Source organism: Arachis stenosperma, chromosome 3 (genome assembly GCF_014773155.1).
Source record: "Arachis stenosperma cultivar V10309 chromosome 3, arast.V10309.gnm1.PFL2, whole genome shotgun sequence".
Classification (NCBI taxonomy): domain Eukaryota; kingdom Viridiplantae; phylum Streptophyta; class Magnoliopsida; order Fabales; family Fabaceae; genus Arachis; species Arachis stenosperma.
In genome coordinates, this window is record NC_080379.1 from 18,129,575 (window position 1) to 18,138,674 (window position 9,100).

Genomic DNA, 9,100 nt, shown 5'->3' on the forward strand with positions numbered 1-9,100 from the left:
TTGACCATCTGTTTCAATCAAACCATATTCAAGAGGAATAATAAAGCTTAAGTATAAGGAATTTACCCACTTGAATGAGAGAATGGATGGTGGTAGCTTGGGGAGATGTATCTCCAATGTCCTTGCAAGCTCTACTCCCTTGTTTGCTTCATTGTCAATCTCCACCTCTTCATAAACTTCTTCATTCTCAATCCCTTGTTCATCAACTTCATCTAACTCTTCTCCATCACTCAAGTCATAAATTGGAGGACGAGAGAAATCTACCTCCACATCACTTTCAAATTCATTGGGAGAAGGTTCTTCAAATTCAAAGGATTCTTCACCAAGAAGATTGGATGCATGATCTTCATCACCAAGGGAACTCAATTCTTGCTTCATTCCCTCCAAGTCTTCATTCAAAATTTGTTTTAGAGGTTGTCCACATTCCTCCTCAACATCAAATTCTATCTTCTTGGAGGAACTTTCCATGATTTTAGCTTCCCATGAAGGTTCCGCATCTCCTAAGTCTTCAACCACTTCTTCCTTTTCTTCAATAATCATAGGTTTCTCTAATTATTCTAACACAACGTAGCATTCCTCCTTCTTCACCAGAGTTTCCAATCTCTCCTTCATGCTACGCTCTTCCTTGGATTTTTCACATGTAGCTATGGGATTTCCTTGAATATTCAAGCATTGGGAGGCTAATTAGCTTACTACCTCGGTCAAGGTAGCCATAAATTGTTGCACATCCCTTTTCATTTCATCTTGCCCTTGAAAAAGAATACCAAGGGTTTCATCCATTAGAGATTGGGGTGGATAGGAGAGTTCATTATTTTGGAGAAAGGATTCATGATAGGAAAGTAGTTCTTCTTGGTAAGGGTGTGGAGGTGGTGGTTCTTGGGAGTATTGATATTAGAATGGTGGTGGTTCTATGTATGGCTCATATGGTTCAAAAGGTTGTTGGTTAAGTGGATATGGGTCAAGGTCATATGGAGGTGTTTGGTGAAAAGAAGCTTGTGAGTATGGTTGAGGGCTATGTTGAGGACATGACTCATAGGCATATGGTGGTGGTTCTTGAAAGTCACAAGGAGATTCACTATAGCCATTTAATTGGTATGCATCATAGAATGACTCTTCTTCATAGTGTATTAGTGGAGGTTGTTGCCAGGAGTATTGATCATATGTATATGGCTCCTCCCACCTTTGAGGGTTCCATCCTTGATACACATTCTCATTGAAGTTCTCATCACCTACAACATAGTTGTAATCACACTCATAGCTAAAGTGAAAATTCATAATAGAAAGAGAAAAATAAAAACAAGAGCTAATAAGAAACAAGGAAACAAAGTCCTAAAACTAGCAAGAATTAATAAGCAATCCAAAAATCAAGCTATTCACAACATTCACATATGTACAATAACCAATAACATAACACCTTCGCAACTCCCCGGCAACGGCGCTATTTTGATGAACGGATTATTGACGGTCTAGAATTCACAAATGAATCATCGTTGCAAGTATAGTTTCTAAACCAACACTAATCCTTTCATACAAAAATTTGTTTGTCACAAATAACAAACCCCTAAAATCTATAAACTGAAGTATTGAACCTCGGGTCGTTCTCCCTAGGAATTGCAATAAAGTGTTCTTGTTATTGGTTATGAGATATTTTGGGGTTTTTGAGATTTTAGACAAGAAATATAAATGACAAAGAAAATAAACTAACAACTAACAAAGCTCTTGGCAAGATATGAGAACTAGAAGTCCTATCCTAGTTATCCTCCTCAATTGTGACCACAAATTGTTTATTGCTACCACTTAGTTAACCTCTAACCATGGAGGAAAGTCAAGTGGATGAATTAACTTGATTCCACAAGTCCTAGCCAACTCCCAAGGGAAAGACTAGCTTTAGTGGTATCTAAATCAATTAGCAACTTCTAATTATCAATCAACAAAGGAATTAGATAACTCAAGCGTCACTAATTACTCTACCTAGGCTAAGAGGAATAAAATCTATACTAAAATTCAACCAAGCATTTCATCAAATACTTGGAAGGCACTGGTGCACGAAATTGTGATCACACTTTTCACAACTCCGCACAACTAACCAGCAAGTGCACTGGGTCGTCCAAGTAATACCTTACGTGAGTAAGGGTCGATCCCACGGAGATTGATGGCTTGAAGCAAGCTATGGTCATCTTGTAAATCTTAGTCAGTCGGATTCAAATGGTTATGAGGTTTTGATAATTAAAAGATAAATAAAACATAAAATAAGATAAAGATACTTATGTAATTCATTGGTGGGAATTTCAGATAAGCGTTTAAAGATGCTTTGTTGCCTCTGAACCTCTGCTTTCCTATTGCTTTCATCCAATCATGCGTGCTCCCTTACATGACAAGCATTAGAATCCTCTCAATAAAAATGGTCCAGCTACGGTTTCTGCACGGCTAATCAACTGTCAGATTTCTCATATCGGATGAATAATACCAGGCACAGCTACTGCAGGGCTAATCATCTGTCGGTTCTCGCTAACGTCGGAATAGAACCATTGTCCTTTTTCACACTGTCACTGCGCCCAACATTCGCAAGTTTGAAGCTCTTAACAGTCATCCCTTCCCAGATCCTACTCGGAATACCACAGACAATGTTTAGACTTTTCGGATCTCAGGAATGCTGTCTATTGTTCTAGCCTATACCACGAAGGTTCTAATCTCATATTCAGATGCTCTGTTGTCAGGAGAGATTATGTGAATCTTTGATTCAAGACCCAATAGAATATACTCCAGCTAGTGTCCAATGACTACGTTGAACATCATGTAGACCGCTTTGTGGTTGTCAGGCACGCGAATCTTGGCTAAGCGATTACTGAAGATAGTGGGTGATTGTCACGGGTCACCCCTTCAGTCTTGACTTAACTGAATTAAGTACGAGAGTACATCTTGGAGAAGAAGTAGTCATGAATTGAAGGAAAAATAATAGTACTTGCATTAATACATGAGGAATAGCAGAGCTCCTCACCTTAATCTATGTGGTGTAGAAACTCCACCGTTGAAAATACATAAGAACAAGGTCTAGGAATGGCCGTAAGGCCAGCCTCCATAAACGCATATGATAGACCAAAGATTATAAGAATGTCAAAAGATACTAAATAAAAATCTCTAAAAGTAGTTTTTATACTCAGCTAGTAACCTAGGTTTACAGAAAATGAGTAACTAAGTGCAGATAGTACAGAAATAAACATCTGAGGCCCACTTGGTATGTGCTTGGGCTGAGCATTGAAGCTTTCACGTGCATAGGCCATTCTTGGAGTTAAACGCCAGCTTTGGTGCCAGTTTGGGCGTTTAACTCCAGATTTGGTGCCAGTTCTGGCGTTTTACGCCAGAAAAGGGTCATTGGTGGGCATTTTGACGCCAGTTTGGGCCATCAAAATCTCGATCAAAGTATGAACTATTATACATTTCTAGAAATCCCATGATGTCTACTTTACAACGCAATTGAGAGTGTACTAATTGGGCTTCTGTAGCTCTAGAAAATCCACTTCGAGTGTAGGGAGGTCAGAATCCAACAGCATCTGAAGTCCTTTCTCAGCCTCTGAATCAGATTTTTGCTCAAGTCCCTTAATTTCAGCCAGAAAATACCTGAAATCACAGAAAAACACACAAACTCATAGTAAAGTCCAGAAATGTGATTTTTGCATAAAAATTAATAAAATTATACTAAAAAGTAACTAAAACATACTAAAAACTATGTAAAAACAATGGCAAAAAGCGTATAAATTATCCGCTCATCACAACACCAAACTTAAATTGTTGCTTGTCCCCAAGCAACTAAAAACAAAATAAAATAAAAAGAAGATAATATACAATAAATTCCAAAATATCAATGAAGCTTAGTTCCAATTAGATGAGCGGGACTAGTAGCTTTTTGCTTCTGAACAGTTTTGGCATCTCACTTTATCCTTTGAAGTTCAGAATGATTGGCTTCCATAGGAACTCAGAATTTAGATAGTGTTATTGATTCTCCTAGTTTAGTATGTTGATTCTTGAACATAGCTACTCATGAGTCTTGGCCGTGACCCTAAGCATTTTGTTTTCCCGTATTACCACCGGATACATAAATGCCACAGACACATAACTGGGTGAACCTTTTCAGATTGTGACTCAGCTTTGCTAGAGCCCCCAGTTAGAAGTGTCCAGAGTTCTTAAGCACACTCTTTTTTCTTTGGATCACAACTTTAACCACTCACTCTCAAGCTTTTCACTTGGACCTTCATGACACAAGCACATAGTTAGGGACAGCTTGATTTAGCCGCTTAGGCCCAGATTTTATTCCTTTGAGCCTTCCTATCCATTAATGCTCAAAGCTTTGGATCCTTTTTACCCTTGCCTTTTGGTTTAAAGGGCTATTGGATTTTTCTGCTTGCTTTTTCTTTTTCTTTCTTTTTTTTTTCTTTAATTTTTTCGCCACTTTTTTTCGCAAGCTTTTTATTTTTTCACTACTTTTTCTTGCTTCAAGAATAAATTTTATGATTTTTCAGATCATCAATAACATTTCTCCTTTTTCATCATTCTTTCAAGAGCTAACAATTTTAACATTCATAAACTTCACTATCAAAAATATGCACTGTTCAAGCATTTATTCAGAAAACAAAAAGTATTGCCACCACATCAAAATAATTAAACTAATTTCAAGATAAAATTCGAAATTCATGTACTTCTTGTTCTTTTGTAATTAGGAACATTTTTCATTTAAGAAAGGTGAATGATTCATAAGACATTTATAGCTTTAAGACATAGATACTAGACACTAATGATCATGTAATGAAGACACAAACATAGATAAAACATAAAGCATAAAAATAAAAAAAATAGAAAAATAAGAACAAGAAAATTAAAGAACGGGTCCACCTTAGTGATGACGGCTAGTTCTTCCTCTTGAAGATCCTATGGAGTGCTTGAGCTCCTCAATGTGTCTTCCTTGCCTTTGTTGCTCATCCCTCATGGCTCTTTGGTCCTCTCTAATTTCATGGAGGATAATGGAGTGCACTTGGTGCTCCATCCTTAGTTGCTCCATGTTGGAACTCAAATCTCCTAAAGAGGTGTTGAGTTTCTCCCAATAGTTGTGTGGAAAAAAATGCATCCCTTGAGGCATCTCAGGGATTTGTTGATGAGGGGCTTCCTCATGCTCTTGTTGAGGTCCATGAGTGGGCTCTCTTGTTTGCTCCATCCTCTTTTTAGTGATGGGCTTGTCCTTTTCAATGAGGATGTCTTTCTCTATGACAATTCTAGCTAAATTGCATAGGTGACAGATAAGATGAGAGAAGGCTAACCTTGCCAAAGTGGAGGGCTTGTCAGCCACCTTGTATAGTTCTAGAGGTATGATCTCATGAACATCCACTTCCTCTCCAATCATGATACTATGGATCATGATGGCCCGATCCATAGTTACTTCGGACCGGTTGTTAGTAGGAATGACGGAGCGTTGGATGAACTCTAACCATCCTCTAGCCATAGGTTTGAGGTCAAGCCTTCTCAGTAGAACTGGCTTGCCTTTAGAGTCTCTCTTCCATTGGGCTCTTTCCACACAGATGCCCATGAGGATTTGGTCCAACCTTTGATCAAAGTTTACCCTTCTTGTGAAAGGATGAAGATCTCCTTGCATCATTGGCAAGTTTAATGACAACCTCACATTTTCCAGACTGAAATCTAAGTATTTCCCCCAAACCATTGTGAGCTAATTCTTTGGGTTCAGGTTCATACTTTGATCATGGTTTTTAGTGATCCATGCATTAGCATAAAACTCTTGAACCATTAAGATTCTGACTTGTTAGATGGGGTTGGTGAGAGCTTCCCAACCTCTTCTCTGAATCTCTTGTCGAATCTCCAGATATTCGCTCTTTTTGAGCTTGAATGGGACCTCAGGGATTGCCTTCTTCTTGGCCACAACTTCATAAAAGTGGTCTTGATAGACTTTTGAGATGAATCTCTCCATCTCCCATGACTCGGAGGTGGAAGCAATTACCTTCCCTTTCCTCTTTCTAGAAGTTTCTCTGGCCTTAGGTGCCATTAATGGTTATGGAAAAACAAAAAACAACGCTTTTTCCAAACCAAACTTAAAAGGTTTGCTCATCCTCGAGCAAAAAAAGAAAGAAAGGAGGATAAGAGAAGAAGAAATGGAGGAGAAGGAGGTGTGTGGTGAATTCGGCCAAGGGAGAAGAAGTGTTTGTGACGTGAGAAAGTGAAGGTGGTGAGGAGGGGTATTTATAGGGAAGGGGAGAGAGGGGGTCTATGTGGAATTGGTTGGGTTTGGGAGGGAAATGGTTTGAATTTGAATGGTGAGGTAGGTGGGTTTTTATGATGGGAAATAGTGAATGGATGTGAGTGGTGAAGGGATAATGGGGAAGAGGGTAGGATTTGATAGGTGAATATAGTTTGGGGAAGGGTGTTATGGAAAGGTGTGAAGAGGAGTGAGATTGAGTTGGGGTAGGTAGGGATCCTGTGGGGTCCACAAATCTTGAGGTGTCAATGATATCTCATCCCTGCATTTTTTTGGTGTTTAAACGCCCTCCGTGTGGCATATCTGGCATTAAACACCAGTCTGCTGCCCTTTTCTGGCATTAAATGCCAGTCTGGCTGCCAGTTCTGGCGTTTAACGCCAGCCAGACACCAGACATCCTTTTCTGGCATTAAACGCCAGTTTGGCTGCCAGTTCTAGCATTTAACGCCCAGAATGGTGCCAGACTGGGCATTAAATGCCCAATTTGCTAGCCTAAACGTAAGCTCGTCCTCCAGGGTGTGCTATTTTTTATGCTGTTTTTTATTTTGCTTTAACTCTGCAACTATTTTTGTGACTTCACATGATCATCAACCTAAAGAAAACATAGACTAACACTAGAAAATAAAAATGAGAAAGTGATTAATATAGATAAATAAGATTGGGTTGCCTCCCAATAAGCACTTCTTTAATGTCAATAGCTTGACAGTGAGCTCTTACAGAGCTTCACAGATGCTCAGAGCATGGTTGTGGCCTCCCAACACCAAACTTAGAAGTTGAGTGTGGGGACTCTGTCTGACTCTGTATTGAGAGAAGCTTTTCATGCTTCTTCTCCATGTTTACAGAAGAAGATCCTTGAGTCTTAAACACAAGGTAGTACTCATTCAGTTGAAGGACTAATTCTCCTCTGTCCATATCAATCACAGCCCTTGCTATGGCTAGGAAGGGTCTTCCAATAATGATGGATTCATCCTCATTCTTCCCAGTGTCCAGGATTATGAAGTCAGCAGGGATGTAAAGGCCTTTAACCTTCACTAAGACATCCTCTACAAGTCCATAAGCCTATTTCATTGATTTGTCTGCCATCTCTAGTGAGATTCTTGTAGCTTGTACCTCAAATATCCCTAGTTTCTCCATTACAGAGAGTGGCATGAGGTTGATACCTGACCCCAGGTCACACAGAGCCTTTTCAAAGGTCATGGTGCCTATGGTGCAAGGTATTAAGAACTTTTCAGGATCCGATTTTTTTTAGGCAATGTCTGCTGAATCCATGTATTCAGTTCATTGATGAGCAATGGATGTTCATCCTTCCAAGTCTCATTACCAAATAACTTGGCATTCAGCTTCATGATTACTCCTAGATACAGAGCAACTTGCTCTTCAACAATGTCTTCACCCTCTTCAGAGGAAGAATATTCATCAGAGCTCATGAATGGCAATAGTAAGTTCAGTGGAATCCCTATGGTCTCTGTATGAGCCTCAGATTCCTTTGGTTCCTCAATAGAGAACTCCTTATTGGTCAGTGGACGTCCTTTGAGGTCTTCCTCACTGAGATTCACGTCCTCCTCCTCCTATATAGGTTCGGCCATTTTGGTTGTGGTTATGGCCTTGCACTCTCCTTTAGGATTCTCTTTTGTATTGCTTGGGAGAGTACTAGGAGGAGTTTCAGTAACTCTTTCACTCAGCTGACCCACTTGTGCCTCCAAATTTCTTATGGAGGACCTTGTTTCATTCCTGAAACTGAGAGTGCTCTTAGATAGATCAGAGACTATGTTTGCCAAGCCAGAGAGGCTCTGCTCAAAATTTTCTGTCTGTTGCTAAAAAGATGATGGAAAAGGTTTGCTATTGCCAAACTTATTTCTCCCACCATTATTGTTGTTGAAGCCTTGTTGAGGCTTCTGTTGATCCTTCCATGAAAAATTTAGATGATTCCTCCATGAAGGATTATAGGTGTTTCCATAGGATTCTCCCATGTAGTTCACCTCTTCCATTGCAGGATTCTCAAGATCATAAGCTTCTCCTTCAGATGAGGCTTCTTTAGCACTGTCGGATGCAGCTTGCAATCCAGTCAGATTCTGAGAAATCATATTGACTTGCTAAACCAATATTTTATTCTGAGCCAATATGGCATTCAGAGTATCAATCTCAAGAACTCCTTTCTTCTGAGTTGTCCTATTATTCACAGGATTTCATTCAGAAGTGTACATGAACTGGTTATTTGCAACCATCTCAATGAGTTCCTGGGCTTCTGCAGGTGTTTTCAGATGAAGAGATCCTCCTGCAGAATGGTCCAATGACATTTTAGACAACTCAGACAGACCATCATAGAATATACATGTGATGCTCCATTCTGGAAGAATATCAGAAGGACATCTTTTGGTTAATTATTTGTATCTTTCCCAAGCTTCATAGAGGGATTCACCTTCCTTCTGTCTGAAGGTTTGGACTTCCACTCTAAGCTTGCTCATCTTTTGAGGTGGAAAGAATTTGGTCAAGAAAGCATTGACCAGCTTGTCCCAAGAGTTCAGGCTTTCTCTAGGTTGTGAGTCCAACCATGTCCTAGCTCTGTCTCTTACAGTAAAGGGGAAAAGCATAAGTTTGTAGACCTCGGGATCAACCCCATTGGTCTTAACAATATCACAGATCTGTAAGAACTCAGTTAAGAACTGATGAGGATCTTCCGATGGAAGTCCATAAAACTTGCAATTCTGCTGCATTAGAGAAACTAATTGAGGCTTAAGCTCAAAGTTGTTTGCTCCAATGGCAGGAATTGAGATGCTTCTTCCATAGAAGTCAGAAGTTGGTACAATATAGTCACCAAGCATCTTCCTTGCATTCCCAGCATTG

The 9,100-nt window shown here is 39.6% G+C and overlaps 1 non-coding gene across 1 annotated transcript; it reads left to right on the forward strand.

Moving 5' to 3' along the window:
- The first annotated feature begins 8,608 nt into the window (after positions 1-8,608).
- LOC130972486 (small nucleolar RNA R71) lies at positions 8,609-8,715 on the forward strand. Its single transcript, XR_009083651.1, has one exon. It is a non-coding gene; the product is annotated as a small nucleolar RNA R71 (small nucleolar RNA).
- Positions 8,716-9,100: the final 385 nt, after the last annotated feature.